The sequence below is a fragment of the Medicago sativa genome, chromosome 2, assembly GCF_051527215.1.
Source record: "Medicago sativa cultivar Bolivia chromosome 2, Bolivia_mono, whole genome shotgun sequence".
In the NCBI taxonomy this organism is placed as follows: Eukaryota; Viridiplantae; Streptophyta; class Magnoliopsida; order Fabales; family Fabaceae; genus Medicago; species Medicago sativa.
In genome coordinates, this window is record NC_140750.1 from 14361749 (window position 1) to 14379889 (window position 18141).

Sequence of the window (18141 nt, forward strand, 5' to 3'; positions counted from 1 at the left end):
TGATTTGTTGTATCCCCCGTTAGGGTTTGTGTCGGTGGTTATCTAGGTTAGGTTCAACGTTAGTTGTGGAACCTCCTCCGTAAACAAAAAATCTATAAAAAAAGGCCCCAAATTAAATAATCAATTCAACACCAAATGAGTACAAATTGAAATCGATATGAAAGATGAAACCACTTCAATTGTTTGGTTGTTTGATCACGATGAGAAATTGATTAAAGATGCAAGATTGAAATTGGCTTCTTGTTTAATGGTTGTCATGAATTTCACTAATATGGCGCCGACAAGAATGAGGCAGACATGGAAATAAGGGTTTCAGGAACATGGGTTCGAGGTTTTTTTTTTTTTTACACAAAATCCCTATATTGAAATTGAAGATTGAAATTAGAATACAATCAGATTTAAATCGAAATTCAAATTAAAATCCCCAAATCTGATGGGTAACGCTGAAGAAAAATGTTCTAAAAATCCAAAAAAAAAAAATAGATGGAAAGAATCAGAAACAAAGAAGAAGAAACAGATTGGAACGAAGAAGAAGAGATTCAAGGGCGAGAGAGAAGCAGAGGAACCAGAAGAAGAACAAACCTGAAAACCAGAAATTCTGATTGTGGGGAGAAGAAGATGAAAAGGGAAATGAATTTATCAGAATTGATATAATAAGGTGAGGTGCATTTGCGTGTTTTTAATTTCAACCATCTATTTTTAATCTAATGGTTGATGGTCATTCTCACCATTCTCATATAAGTTAGTCATTCTCATAATATACATCCTCTCTCTCTCTCTCTCTCTCTCTCTCTCTCTCTCTCTCTCTCTCTCTCTCTCTCTCTCTATATATATATATATATATATATATATATATATATATATATATATATATATAAATGAGGTTTTATAGATATAGATTTCTCGTTTCAAATGGGCGAGGATTGAGGAACGAACATCCATTATTTTTGAATTATTTTGTTAATTCGAAACTCTTGAATATGTCGACTGGTTTGAGCTATGAGAAAAGGAGGTTTTGAGTTCAAACCAAGACAATCTAACAATTAATTATTAACATTTGTCGTTAAAAAAACAATTCATAATAGATCATCGTTTTTCACATAAAATATTTTTATTGTTACAATTATTTGGGCACAATATTTAGACCCACGCCAAACTATTTATCATTTTTTACAAGATATTTATCATTTAACGATTTTAAAAATAGATATTATTTATTTCTTTTCTTTTCCCACCTTCTTATAAATATGTGGATTTTTGTTTGTGAAAGTTGCTGGAAAATTAGGGTTTTTGGTTACTACTCTTGAATTTTCGGATATTTTTCTCTCCTATTTTCTCCCCCTTGTCTATGAAATTTCAGAGGTATATATATGGGCTGGAATTAGGGTTTCAGACTTGTGATGGAATTTTTGTTGGACAAAAGAGACCCTGATTTTTTTTTGGATGATTTGGACAAGGAAATGTTTAAACAAACAAAAGAAAAGATCAAAAAGACAGCAAGGAAAAAAAGAACATTGGACATTTTAATTAAATTAATAATAAAATAAATAATAAAAACAAAAGAATAAAATAAAATAAAAAATAGAATATTAATAAATAATAAAAGGAAATTCGAAATTAAAATAACATAAAATAAAAAGTAAAAATAGAATAAATAAATAAAAAAACAAATGTAAAAGTAAATGAAAGCTAAAAAATTGCCCTCTTCGGAACCCTAAATGAGGTATTTTAAAATACCTCTCTGCCAAAATTTTGCTTGAAACGACGAAAAGACTATGGTCCAAAAAGCGAATAAAAATGGGAATTTTAAGTCAAAAAATGGGATATGACATGAGTGTAAAGCGACATGTGCGCACGCACGCACCCCCCCCCCCCCCCCAACACACACGCGCGCCCATCTTAAATCAAGTCAAATGAAAATTATAGTAAAAATAATATGTTATATTGACTAAATATGTTATTGTTTGACAGTAAAATCCATCACAATTTTGCTCTTGCTATTCGTATCAAAAAACAATTTTGTTCTTACTATTGGTGGGTCTTTGTTGTTGTAGTTATGTTATCATGATCTAGAGTGGTGGATGTGACCACAACCTCAATTTCTTTGATTTCTGGACGAGCCCCTTTTTTCATTTCTTTGCTCTTACCCCATAACACCATGTACAATCCAACTATTACAAGCACCACTCCAATTACACTATGGGCATGTTTCAAAAATAACAATATATAAGTAACTCAACAATAATCAAAGCCTACAATTAATAAATTGATTTCTAAAAAAATAAAAAATGGAACATACATTGTTATTGTAAACTATTTTATATTGGCATTCAATAAAAAAAATAAATATTTTATCGTTATTTTTAAAATGCCGTTACAAAATGTACTTATACGACAATATGATATGTTCTCACTGAATGCTGGTGTGGAATTAATTTACACCAACTATGTGTTCCGATTAAACTCTAACAAGTTTTGATATATTCATGTGTAATCAATGTATATAGATACCTTCCTAAGTATAGTTTCTCATCCAGCATCATAGAACCAGCAATGGCCACAAGAACAAGCATCAAAGGATTAAAAACCGAGCAATATAATGGACCTCTCCTTTCTACATACCATGCAATAGCAATAACCATTATTCCCGAGGCCACAATTCCTCGAACAAACAATAACACCAATCAATAACTAACAAATTTTTTTTACGAATTGCAAGTTAAGCAATTAGTAACGCTTAGCATACCGAATATAATGCAGTTAGTAACCTAATATTCCAACTTAATCTCCATTGGCTCCAATCCTTCTCAGCACAAAGGGCAAAACCGGTGGATTGAATTGCCCCCACTAAGGACATCAATGATACTTGAATAATGTCCTTGGTATTCTTTGCACTAGGGCACGTTTAAAAAATAACAAAGTTGATTAGTGATTAATCTTAGGGTTAAATATGGATAGTTTTAGTCTTCAAAATGATCTCTATAAAATGAAAGTATGGAGTAAAAGTGAATAATTTTTTTTGAGAGACTTAATTTGAAATCTTGTGATTTTGTATAAACTAAAAACACATTTAACCTTAATTTTATAAGAATGCATGAAGTAATTAAGTATGCCTTTTAAAAAAAATAGCCATTGGAATCATGATTGCTGCCGCAAACATGAGTCGGTATGCCGTAAGTATTTCCACATCCATTCCTTCGTTAGTTGCAATTTTGTATAGCACATTCACGGATGCAAGTGATATTTGAACCACAACCATCATCAGCGCTGGTTTGAAGCCTTGAATTACTTGTTTGGAGTCTCTCATTTTCTTTTTTCTTTTCGCTATATAACTACTGAGGGAGGATGAAGAAGCTGGTGAAGATTAGGTTGTTTCAGATGTGTTCTGAAGACCTTCTTGTGTTATGAAGTTGTGTAAGATATGAAATGTGTCTTGAAACTCAATCAAACTTAATCATGTTCTTTTGAATGAAGCCTACTTCAATATGCAACATAAGCACAATCATCTCTATGTTTGCTTTATTACCATGTTAATGGTGGTAGTTCAGTATGTAACTACTGTTGACTTAATTATGTTTGCTTTAATCTAATGTTATTGGCAGATAATGACTTAATATAACCTATGCTTATGTTCTACAACAAGAAGAATTACTATATATATACTATATATGTAGTGTAATGAAATATTTATTATAGCAACCTGTGGCGGAGTCAAACAAAAAAATTTGGGGTGACCGCCATCAAAATAAACTAAAATATATAAATTATATTGAAATCAAAATTTAAACTACATAATATATAAAATCGATCATTAAATATTTAAAGTGACACTTTATGTTTTCCGAGTGACTTGAAGCTATGATATATGTTTGTTTACTACTCATAAAAATTGAAGCTATGATATATGTTTGTTTACTACTCATAAAAATCACTTATTTAGAATCTCTACCTAATTCCAAGTTTGATAATGCAAATTAGGGGATCTTCCAAGACCAAAAAAATACCGAACAATTTACTATCAAATTGAATATCTATTGTTCCACTTTTGTCCTTATTTAAGAAGGTTAATGTGGAAGGCCCAAATGTTAATTTCAACACCTTTGGGAAATGTTAACAACATTGCCCCTCCAATTCCTATCTTTATGTGCATTTCCCAATTTTTTATGTGCCCTCCAATTCTTACTCTATAACTTTACAGCATTGAATACATAGATTAAAAAAAAAAACTTATATCTTTATGTGCTTTCCCAAATTTTTGTGCATGCGAGCGTGCACACTTGCGTGTGTGAGTTATAAAAAAAGTATGGGTCTTGTTAACTTGTGCCCTAAGGGCACAAGATAAGAAATTAAATAAAGAAATTTAACCTTGGAAATTGTGCATTCATAATCTTAAAAGTTCAAAAACTTATATTTTCAATACAATATTTATTATTTGTTTCTATTTTAAGATCCTTATATTGTGCCCTTAGGGCACAAGTTAACATTTCCCAAAAAGTATAGAGCAACAAGTTCACATTTTACATAGAGCACCTGAAATCTTAGAGACGACCTTGATGACTTATATATGTTGACTATTCATATGTGAATTGATGCATAAAAGTAAACGTCACTAAAAATAGCACAAAAATAATTATATTCTTGACCCAAATCAAACAAAAAAGAATGAAAATTGATTTTGCATGGAGGAAATGTAAACAAACAAAAAAATCTGTGGGGATTGAAATAAAACAAACAAAACTAAACACATTGGCGGAGTCACATATAGCCCAAGCCCTAAAGGGTGCAGCTGCATCCCTCAAAATTTGAAAATTGAACCAATAATCCCTATTTATTACTACTTGAACCCCTAATATTCCAACCTAATCTCCATTGGCTCCAATCCTTCTCAGCACAAAGGGCAAAACTGGTGGATTGAATTGCCCCCATTAAGGACATCAATGATGTACTTGAATAATGTCCTTGGTATTCTTTGCACTAGGGCATGTTTAAAAAATAACAAAGTTGATTAGTGATTAATCTTAGGGTTAAATATGGATAGTTTTAGTCTTCAAAATGATCTCTATAAAATGAAAATATGGAGTAAAAGTGAATAATTTTTTTTGAGAGACTTAATTTGAAATCTTGTGATTTTGTATAAACTAAAAACACATTTAACATTAATTTTATAAGAATGCATGAAGTAATTAAGTATGCCTTTTAAAAAAAATAGCCATTGGAATCGTGCTTGCTGCCGCAAACATGAGTCTGTATGCCGTAAGTATTTTCACATCCATTCCTTCGTTAGTTGCAATTTTGTATAGCACATTCACGGATGCAAGTGATATTTGAACCACAACCATCATTAGCGCTGGTTTGAAGCCTTGAATTACTTGTTTGGCGTCTCTCATTTTCTTTTTTCTTTTCGCTATATAACTACTGAGGGAGGATGAAGAAGCTGGTAAAGATTAGGTTGTTTCAGATGTGTTCTGAAGACCTTCTTGTGTTATGAAGTTGTGTAAGATATGAAATGTGTCTTGAAGCTCAATCAAACTTAATCATGTTCTTTTGAATGAAGCCTACTTCAATATGCAACATAAGCACAATCATCTCTATGTTTGCTTTATTACCATGTTAATGGTGGTAGTTCAGTATGTAACTACCGTTGACTTAATTATGTTTGCTTTAATCTAATGTTATTGGCAGATAATGATTTAATATAACCTATGCTTATGTTCTACAACAAGAAGAATTACTATATATATACTATATATGTAGTGTAATGAAATATTTATTATAGCAACCTGTGGCGGAGTCAAACAAAAAAATTTGGGGTGACCGCCATCAAAATAAACTAAAATATATAAATTATATTGAAATCAAAATTTAAACTACATAATATATAAAGTCGATCATTAAATATTTAAAGTGACACTTTATGTTTTCCGAGTGACTTGAAGCTATGATATATGTTTGTTTACTACTCATAAAAATTGAAGCTATGATATATGTTTGTTTACTACTCATAAAAATCACTTATTTAGAATCTCTACCTAATTCCAAGTTTGATAATGCAAATTAGGGGATCTTCCAAGACCAAAAAAATACCGAACAATTTACTATCAAATTGAATATCTATTGTTCCACTTTTGTCCTTATTTAAGAAGGTTAATGTGGAAGGTCCAAATGTTAATTTCAACACCTTTGGGAAATGTTAACAACATTGCCCCTCCAATTCCTATCTTTATGTGCATTTCCCAATTTTTTATGTGCCCTCCAATTCTTACTCTATAACTTTACAGCATTGAATACATAGATTAAAAAAAAAACTTATATCTTTATGTGCTTTCCCAAATTTTTGTGCATGCGAGCGTGCACACTTGCGTGTGTGAGTTATAAAAAAAGTATGGGTCATGTTAACTTGTGCCCTAAGGGCACAAGATAAGAAATTAAATAAAGAAATTTAACCTTGGAAATTGTGCATTCATAATAAAGTTCAAAAACTTATATTTTCAATACAATATTTATTGCTTGTTTCTATTAGATTTTTTTTTTTTAAGAATAATAAGGCAGCTTAATCATTGGATTATTGTAATGCTTTTAAAATTAATTTATATATTTTTTGAAGGAAAATGATAATAATTAGTTTATATATAGTATACATGTAAGCATGGTTATATAATCTGTGCATAAATTATTAACCTTAGTTTATGCCTTCAAATTTAAAAAATAAAATAAAAGACTCAAAAAAAATTCCATTTAATAATTTGCCCTGGTTTTGTCTTTGGGTTTCACATAAAGTGGTGAGATTCACATAAATTTCATCCTATAAAATAAGTAAGTGTTAGATAGAGTTTCTCAATGTGTCACTATTAAAAAAATGATCATAAAATCTTATTTTTTTCATAGCTAAATCAATAAAAATTTAATAAAATTTTAATATTAAAAAAACTGACTGGCTCGTTTTGAATGATTCAATTCCTTTGAGAAGTGAACTTAACCACTAGGGAATCATTGGGGGATACATTATGTCATATATGCTTTAACAAGCTTGAAATTATAAACCACCCCTTTCTGGAATGCAACCATACCAAAAAAATTTGATTTGGCTCCAACCTTGGAATCAAATTTTCAAATAACTTATTATTCTAAAGACCGACTCAAATAGATTATTATCACTAATGATGAAGATATTCTAATATACATAGCTTCCCTGACCTAAAATATTTGGTAAGCTCGAAATAAGATAATTTTTGGAATGTTGTCTGATATGGTTAATGTCGTTTGAAAAGACATTAGAAATCCATAACTGCAAATATAATTATCCATTTCAATCCTTTTGTCCTTGAGTTTGACTTAGCACGTGATTCAGAAGAGGACAAACTGTACTATCTAAAAGTGACAACTTCAGAAGAAGACAAAGTCTGACATGTCCTTCAGAGTCTGATCTTTAGCGATCTCTGAGTGTAACTCTTCTTCTGGTCCAAAATGTTGACTTCTAGTTGACCTTTCTTCAGATCTTCTACTAAGCCTTCTGGATTCTCTTGTGCTTCTGATGCTCTTATATATGTTTAGACCTTGATAAATTTTAATAAATGGTCATGCACATCATACACTAGCGTATCCAATTATTCTTTAATACTTTATTATCGATAAAACTTTAGAGAGATTGTACTAATCCAATTTTGTTCCAACATAAACTTAAGTTATACTATATACCTTTTTGACAAATACATTGTCACAATATTCATTACTATAAAACGGACTGTCCATAAACGGATCATAGTTCATATCAAAAGCAATGAAAGCAAATTAATTAGGCCAATTGGATCCACTAAAAATCATTGCCACCTAACTCATGCTTAATTTAAGATCATATAATTAATGCTCATATACGTATTATGGTGGGAAGATTGTTTTTCTAACATCAAAAACTTCCTATAAACACATGTAAAATACTAAAATGTCTCCAGCGGTAGTTAACTATTGTTGCCTTATAACTAAAAAACCGGTGATAGTTAACTACCGCTGGACTTTTTAGTCTTTTTCATGTGTTTCTAGGAAACATTTAATGTCAGAAAAGCAATCAAAATTATGAATGAAGCCACTCTGTTTTCATACATATATAGGATTAGCATTAGTGAAATTAACTTTGTTATGCTACTTTCTACTTCCATAGCTCATTCTTATGATAGGATTTTACACGAACGCTATTTTTTTTAAAGGGGCAAGTTTAATGCATTTAATTAGAAATCAAATTACAAATACATGACGGTACACCAGTAAATAGGTGTGAGCTAGTATATAATGGAATTACCTTCGCTAAGGCTTGACTAACTTCATTGGCTTGTCTGCTGCTAAATTTGAAAGGAGAGTTTTGAAAAAAGAGATATGGAACAACTTTTTACATACAATCATAATGCAACCGAGTTCAGTTCTGTCACTATTGCATGTTTGAAAGTAATCAACAACATTCTTAGTGTAACACCCCGTTTTCCCCAACTTGAAAATTTCATTTAAAATCAGAGTATTTGAATCATAAACGGAATGTCACATACTTCTTGAGAATCATAAAATAGATAATAATAATTATCCCACAAGTTCAACATCATAAAATCTGAAACTACGCAGCGGAAAATAGTTCAACATAATAGAAATCTTGGCACGCAGGCCTTATTGGAAATTCTCATAAATTAGTTCATAAAAGAGACACGTAAGGAATAGAAGTAAAAGCAAGCCCCCATCCCGTTACGTATCAGAGCACCTAGACACCAACTGAGAGTCCACTCATGAACGCCTCTAATCTTTATTACCTGCACATTACCCACGGTCGAGGCAACATATACGCAGAAGGGGTGAGATTTCATAATCAATACATTAAGCATATAATCCAATAAAATGCATTTAACAACTTAAACATTAATAACATATCAACAATTAACAATTAGCATATTTTTCATTACATAACAAATACAATCATCAAATACCATTACTAATTTTCATCACAAATCATAATCAACTTAACAACAACCTAACAACACGACTCATCTTTGACCATGCAACTCTATCAACTCGACAACAACTCGACAACTTAAACATCATGAACTTCTTGATATGCAAATGCATGTGGTACCAATCAGCAACAAAATGAGCATAATAGGCTCTTCAACGTGTGAGCACAAAGGCTGCCGGGCCTAAAGCCCCCAACTTTAATGAGCACAAAGGCTGCCGGGCCTAAAGCCCCCAACTTTAATGAGCACAAAGGCTGCCGGGCCTAAAGCCCCCAACTTTAATGAGTATGCAATGAACTCAACTTCCAACAACTTAGACAACGACGTGTACAACTCATACGACTCATAATCATGGACGACTTCTTAAATTCCAACAACATAGACCGACTCATGCAACCTCGAGACACTAACAGTCGACAACAGAAAACAGCAGCAACATACAACAATTAACAACGCTTGAATGTGTTAACATTCACTTAAAGAATTAATTACATCAATATAAATATCATAAAACATCATTATAGCATTCATGCCGCAACACTTCTAGTTTCAGTCACCATAACAGACTTCTGGAGCTTATGAAAGCATCCTAAACAGCTCTCTAACTTACTTCTAAGGTCATCTCAAGACTACACGTGCGAAAGGATCGCATCGGGACAATTTTGGGCAACTAACAGCCTAACTCGCAGTGGCGAGTAACTTCACTCGCAATGGCGAGCAAAGTGTGCATTCTGGGTTCCTACGTATTTACTCGCAGTGGCGAGTTATTCTGCTCGCAGTTGCGAGCTCACAGGTCACTCGCAGTTGCGAGTTGCATTGCTCGCAGTTGCGAGTTCTGGGTTCTAGCTCGCAGTTGCGAGTGTTCTTGCTCGCAGGTGCGAGCGATGAATGTCAGTACGGCCAGAAACCTAAAAATTCCAACTTTTCACTTAATCTCCTAATTCTAACCTCAATTCAACATCTAATTATCATCTTATGGTATATCTGAGTTCTGTACACTAATTTAGCATCAATCTAACATCTGTTCATGGTTCAATCGTCAAAATTGTTCTTAAACCTAATTCTCAATTCTCACCAAAACTTAACCTGATCATGCTAAATTCATCCTATAGAATCATACTCTTAATAATATTGAAAATTAGTCTCACCCTTACCTGGTTATGATGAAATCGCAGCTCTCCCTCTAGTTCTCCTCTTTTCTGACTTTTCTCCCTTTTTCTCCAAAAGCGTTTCACGTAAAAACGTTTCTAACTTATGTTTGCCCTATTTATCTTTTCGTATTACTCTTCTCACCTCTAAACTTACTCTTTACACATCACAGCCCAACTTCTAATATTTTTATTTTATTTCTCATATCTTATTTTATTTAATAATAAAATAAGTCACACCAACATAACAACTTCACAACATCAATATACTTCACGTCATTCTAGAAAATCACATAATTTATCTATAAATCATGCAAACTATTTAAATTCTTAAATCATATATATATATATATATATAAATAAATATATAAATCCTCATTAAATTAAGTAAATAATTAAGACGGGCGTTACAACTCTCCCCAACTTATAGAATTTTCGTCCTCGAAAATTTACCTCAAGCAAACAACTCTGGGTAAGACTCCATCATCTTACTCTCCAGCTCCCACGTCAAGCTTTCACCAGTAGTGCCGCTCCAAACAACTCTCACTAGAGGTATTTCTTTGCCTCTCAACGTCTTCATTTTGCGATCATCAATCCTCAAAGGTAAAGTCTCCACCGTAAGGTTGTCTCTAACTTGCACGTCATCACTCTGAATCACATGGGACGGGTCTGGAACATACTTCCTCAGTTGCGACACATGAAACACATCATGCAAATTTGATAAATGCGGTGGTAAGCCAACTCTATAAGCCACCGTGCCAATTCTCTCAGATATCTGATAAGGACCAATAAACTTCGGAGTCAACTTCTTAGACTTCAATGCACGACCAACACCGGTCATCGGAGTAACTCTCAAGAACACGTGGTCCCCTTCTTGAAACTCAATGTCTTTCCTACGCTTATCATGGTAACTCTTTTGTCGACTCTGCGACGCTTTCATCTTTTCTTGAATCATTTTCACTTTCTCAGTAGTCTGCTGAACAATTTCTGGTCCTAAAACTACACTTTCACCTGTTTCAAACCAACACAACGGAGTCCTACACTTCCGACCATACAAAGCCTCGAAAGGTGCCATCCCAATACTTGAATGATAGCTGTTATTATATGTGAACTCTATTAACGGGAGATGACTATCCCAAGCCCACCTTGCTCAAGTACACAAACTCTCAACAAGTCTTCGAGTGACTGAATTGTTCTTTCCGACTGACCATCTGTCTGAGGATGATAAGCCGAACTCAATCTCAACTTAGAGCCTAAAGCCTCTTGCAAACTCTTCCAAAATCTAGAAGTAAATCGTGGGTCTCTATCTGACACAATGCTTGAAGGAACACCATGCAGCTTCACAATGTCTCGAATATAAATATCTGCCAACTGAGCCACAGGAAAACTAATATTAATCGGAAGGAAATGTGCCGACTTCGTCAATCTGTCAACAATCACCCAAATTGCGTCATTCCCTTTAGGAGTATTTGGCAAACTCGTCACAAAATCCATGGATATACTATCCCATTTCCATTCTGGTACATCTAACGGTGTCATCAACCCAGCAGGTTTCTGATGCTCTACCTTCGACTTCTGACAAATCAAACAAGAGTACACAAATTGTGCCACATCACGTTTCAATCCTGACCACCAAAACAGCTTCTTTAAATCATGATACATCTTTGTAGCTCCTGGATGAATGCTCAAGCTACTCCTATGACTCTCTTCCAGAATCATCCTTTTTATCTCGTCATTGTCTGGAATACAAATCCTACCTCGGAACCTCAACACACCTTGATCATCGACTTTAAAGTCACCATCTTCAGTTTGATTACTAGCAACCAACAAGTCCACAAACTTAACATCAACCTTCTGTGCATCTCTAATACTTTTCAAGAAATCGTTATCAATTTTCAGCATTCCTAACTTAACGCTCCGAGACGACATTTCACAAACTAAGCTCATATCTCTAAACTGTTCAAGTAATTCAAATTCCTTCACCATCATAGCAGACATATGTAAACTCTTCCTACTTAAGGCATCCGCAACAACATTAGCTTTACCCGGATGGTAATTCAAACTAAAGTCATAATCCTTCAACAATTCGAGCCACCGTCGCTGTCGCATATTCAATTCTTTCTGATCAAACAAATACTTCAAGCTCTTGTGATCACTAAACACCTCGAATCTCGAACCATACAAGTAGTGTCTCCAAATCTTAAGGACAAATACGACTGCAGCTAATTCAAGGTCATGAGTAGGATAGTTTCGTTCATGAGTTCTCAACTGTCTTGATGCATAAGCAACAACTTTACCATTTTGCATAAGCACAACGCCTAAGCCCAATTTGGACGCATCACAATACACCGCAAAAGGTTCATCAGGTTTTGGCAAAATCAAAACTGGAGCCGTCGTCAAACGCTTCTTCAATTCATTAAAACTATTCTCACAATGAACATCCCACACAAAGGTTTTACCTTTACACGTCAACTGTGTTAACGGAAGTGCCAACTTAGAAAATCCTTCTATAAATCTTCGATAGTATCCTGCCAAACCCAAAAAGCTTCTAATCTCTGTAACTGACTTAGGAGTCTCCCATTGTGATACTGCTTCAACTTTAGATGGATCGACTGCAATACCACTACCAGAAATAACATGGCCCAGAAAACTTACCTCGTTCAACCAGAATTCACACTTAGACAATTTAGCATACAACTTTTTCTCTTTCAGCACTTGCAAAACGATTTTCAAATGTTCTGCATGTTCTTCTTCTGTCTTAGAGTAAATCAAAATATCATCGATGAACACAACCACAAAGCGATCCAAAAATGCATGGAAAATGCGATTCATATACTCCATAAACACGCCAGGCGCATTACTCACACCAAAAGGCATCACCTTATATTCATAATGACCATATCGCGTCCTAAAGGCCGTCTTCTGCATATCTTCATCTTTTACTTTAATCTGATGATAACCCGACCTTAAATCAATCTTGCTGAACACACGTGCACCCACCAGCTGGTCCATCAAATCATCAATTCTAGGAAGTGGATATCTATTCTTTATAGTTACTTTATTCAGTTGTCGATAATCAATGCACAACCTCATACTTCCATCTTTCTTCTTAACCAACAATATCGGCGCTCCCCAAGGTGAAACACTCGGTCTAATGAACTTCTTATCTAGCAATTCCTCCAACTGTTTCTTCAACTCAGCCAACTCAGAAGCTGACATACGATAAGGTGTCATAGACACAGGCTTTGTCCCCGGAACAAGGTCAATAGAAAATTCAACTTCTCTCTCCGGTGGTACATCAGGGATTTCATCAGGGAAAACTTCAGGAAAATCACACACCACCTGCAACTTATCAATCACTGCTTGATTCTCCAAAGATAAGGATGCCATCAAGGAAAACATCAAGATCCCATCGCGTTCTAATTGCTTCAGCTGCTTAGTAGACAAAAATTCTGCTCCACTTTCCTCTTCAGCAGAAGAGAAACGCACCGACTTACTAAAACAATTAATGAGAACATGGTTGTACTCTAACCAGTTCATACCAAGAATTACATCCATTCCACTCAGAGGCAGACAAACTAAATCAATCTCAAAATCACGATCAAACATAGACAAAGGACATCGTAAACAAACAAGAGAAGTAGTCACCGAACCCTTAGCTGGAGTTTCGACGACCATTTCTCCACTCATATCAGACACAGCAAGACCCAACTTAGAAGCACAATCAAAAGCAACAAAACAATGTGTAGCACCAGTATCAATAATAGCAACTAAAGGAGTATTGTTAATATAACAAGTACCTCTGATCAAACGATCCTCATTTTCAGTCTGAGTACCAGTCAAAGCAAACACCTTCCCTCTAGTCTGAGTCTTCTTCGGATTCGTACACTGAGACCCAATATGACCCTCTTCTTTGCAGTTAAAACACACAATGTCCGCATGCTTACACTCTGCAAGTGTATGTCCTTTACTGCCACAACAAAAGCACCGTTTAATATCCTTAGTACAAGCAGTACTCTTATGGCCTTTCTCGCCACAAGTGTAACAAACAACCTCAGCACCAGCATCCTTCTTATTAGACCTCCTCTCATCATTAGCTCTTCCTTTTCCTTTGTCAGCAGGAGCACTGTAAGGCTTTGGGCGACTTTGTTGGCCCTTACCCCTCTTCTCACTCATAATCTTATAATGAGCTTTGCTGTCATCTTCATAGATTCTGCATCTGCTCACCAAAGCAGAAAAGTCACGGATCTGTTGGTAACCAATGGCTCGCTTAATATCAGCACGCAAACCATTCTCAAACTTGATACACTTGGAGAACTCAGCATTGTCCCCCGTGTAGTGTGGATAGAACTGAGCCAGCTCCACAAACTTTGCTGCATACTCTGTCACCGACATGTTTCCTTGCTTTAGCTCAAGGAACTCGATCTCTTTTCTCCCGCGAACATCCTCAGGAAAATATCTGTTTAGGAATCCCCTCTTAAACACAGCCCAAGTAATAACTGCATCATCCTGCTCTAGGGTAGGTTGGAGGCTCACCCACCAGTCATCAGCTTCCTTAGCCAGCATATGCGTTCCAAAACGCACCTTCTGATCATCAGTACATTGCATAACTCTGAAAATTCTCTCAACCTCCTTGAGCCACGTCTGTGCTCCATCAGGGTCGTACCTTCCTTTGAAGGTAGGAGGATGATTTCTCAGAAAGGTCTCCAACATTCTCACATCAGCATTCGCACCAGCACCAGCATTTGGATGTTGTCCCACAGCTTGGGCTACAGCTTCCAAAGCAGCAGCAATCGCAGCATCATTTCTTCCAGCCATTCTAGTCCTCTTATAGCAAATAAGATTCGCAGCCTCCAGGTCTCTTCTCTGCACAACACACAACATTTAGAATATCATAATAGTGGTATTCCAACTCCTAAAGACACAACTCGACTCACTACTTGGCCGGACGGACCGACCTGCTCTGATACCAATTGTAACACCCCGTTTTCCCCAACTTGAAAATTTCATTTAAAATCAGAGTATTTGAATCATAAACGGAATGTCACATACTTCTTGAGAATCATAAAATAGATAATAATAATTATCCCACAAGTTCAACATCATAAAATCTGAAACTACGCAGCGGAAAATAGTTCAACATAATAGAAATCTTGGCACGCAGGCCTTATTGGAAATTCTCATAAATTAGTTCATAAAAGAGACACGTAAGGAATAGAAGTAAAAGCAAGCCCCCATCCCGTTACGTATCAGAGCACCTAGACACCAACTGAGAGTCCACTCATGAACGCCTCTAATCTTTATTACCTGCACATTACCCACGGTCGAGGCAACATATACGCAGAAGGGGTGAGATTTCATAATCAATACATTAAGCATATAATCCAATAAAATGCATTTAACAACTTAAACATTAATAACATATCAACAATTAACAATTAGCATATTTTTCATTACATAACAAATACAATCATCAAATACCATTACTAATTTTCATCACAAATCATAATCAACTTAACAACAACCTAACAACACGACTCATCTTTGACCATGCAACTCTATCAACTCGACAACAACTCGACAACTTAAACATCATGAACTTCTTGATATGCAAATGCATGTGGTACCAATCAGCAACAAAATGAGCATAATAGGCTCTTCAACGTGTGAGCACAAAGGCTGCCGGGCCTAAAGCCCCCAACTTTAATGAGCACAAAGGCTGCCGGGCCTAAAGCCCCCAACTTTAATGAGTATGCAATGAACTCAACTTCCAACAACTTAGACAACGACGTGTACAACTCATACGACTCATAATCATGGACGACTTCTTAAATTCCAACAACATAGACCGACTCATGCAACCTCGAGACACTAACAGTCGACAACAGAAAACAGCAGCAACATACAACAATTAACAACGCTTGAATGTGTTAACATTCACTTAAAGAATTAATTACATCAATATAAATATCATAAAACATCATTATAGCATTCATGCCGCAACACTTCTAGTTTCAGTCACCATAACAGACTTCTGGAGCTTATGAAAGCATCCTAAACAGCTCTCTAACTTACTTCTAAGGTCATCTCAAGACTACACGTGCGAAAGGATCGCATCGGGACAATTTTGGGCAACTAACCGCCTAACTCGCAGTGGCGAGTAACTTCACTCGCAATGGCGAGCAAAGTGTGCATTCTGGGTTCCTACGTATTTACTCGCAGTGGCGAGTTATTCTGCTCGCAGTTGCGAGCTCACAGGTCACTCGCAGTTGCGAGTTGCATTGCTCGCAGTTGCGAGTTCTGGGTTCTAGCTCGCAGTTGCGAGTGTTCTTGCTTGCAGGTGCGAGCGATGAATGTCAGTACGGCCAGAAACCTAAAAATTCCAACTTTTCACTTAATCTCCTAATTCTAACCTCAATTCAACATCTAATTATCATCTTATGGTATATCTGAGTTCTGTACACTAATTTAGCATCAATCTAACATCTGTTCATGGTTCAATCGTCAAAATTGTTCTTAAACCTAATTCTCAATTCTCACCAAAACTTAACCTGATCATGCTAAATTCATCCTATAGAATCATACTCTTAATAATATTGAAAATTAGTCTCACCCTTACCTGGTTATGATGAAATCGCAGCTCTCCCTCTAGTTCTCCTCTTTTCTGACTTTTCTCCCTTTTTCTCCAAAAGCGTTTCACGTAAAAACGTTTCTAACTTATGTTTGCCCTATTTATCTTTTCGTATTACTCTTCTCACCTCTAAACTTACTCTTTACACATCACAGCCCAACTTCTAATATTTTTATTTTATTTCTCATATCTTATTTTATTTAATAATAAAATAAGTCACACCAACATAACAACTTCACAACATCAATATACTTCACGTCATTCTAGAAAATCACATAATTTATCTATAAATCATGCAAACTATTTAAATTCTTAAATCATATATATATATAAATAAATATATAAATCCTCATTAAATTAAGTAAATAATTAAGACGGGCGTTACACTTAGAGTCAAGGACAAAGTCCATGTTGTCAAGATGGAGGTCTACCGCCCAACTTAATGCATAGTAAAGACCCATAGCTTCTCCCAACTCCACTAAATATATTGGGGAGAACCATACAATCTTTACAAGCACAAAGCAAACTTTGCCTTCCTATATATGCATACCGACACCTATCTTATTTAGAGAAGAGGAAAACGACGCGTCAACATTACACTTATATTGACCTCGGGCAAAATCTCTTCCATTTGTGACCTTTTGCAGTACTCAACCCTAACTGATCAATCATAGAGGTATCTGCACTAGATGTCAGCATCACTTATCTAGCTTCCAATCTTTAAGAGTATTGGTTCCGCGCTCCAAGAGATGAGCACTTGTCTCGTCGACTTTAGGTTTATTCTCTTCCATACACTATATAAAATGGTTGTGAAATGTTTGCTTTGAGAGATCTGCAGGCTGTTCAACAACTTAAAGATCATGGTTTCCATGTTGTAGTGTTCTCGTAGTGCATCATCAATCTGGTCCCACATATGAGCTACATGCCAAATTTGTATACGCGCGAACACTCCAACAACGCATAAATGTTATCTTCTAGTTTTTTATAGCAAACTACACAATCTGTTGGACAAGGAACACCTCTACTGTTTAGGAGAACCCTTGTTGGGAAATAACCTCATCACGCTCGCCAAACAAGGTTCTTGATCTTGGGGGGACTTTGAGTTTTCAGATAAGCTCCCACTTCCCTGGTTTTCTCAAGTGCGAATTATCAACAATATTTTCTATGCAAAGACGATAAGCACTTCACACTTAATAATTTCTGTTTCTTTTGGCCTTCCAAATTAGTTTGTCATCCATGACTAAATTGTGAAGTGGCGTGCTGAGAAACGACTGAGCAACATGTTGATCGAAAAACTTATGAATGAGATGCAATTTCCATACCTTATTGGAGTGGTCAATTAATTCACAAACCTTCACATGAGACATTTATGAGT

General features: G+C 35.2%; 1 pseudogene; it reads right to left on the reverse strand.

Moving 5' to 3' along the window:
• Window positions 1–2028: 2028 nt before the first annotated feature.
• On the reverse strand, window positions 2029–4150 carry LOC146944809 (WAT1-related protein At1g25270-like; annotated as a pseudogene).
• Window positions 4151–18141: the final 13991 nt, after the last annotated feature.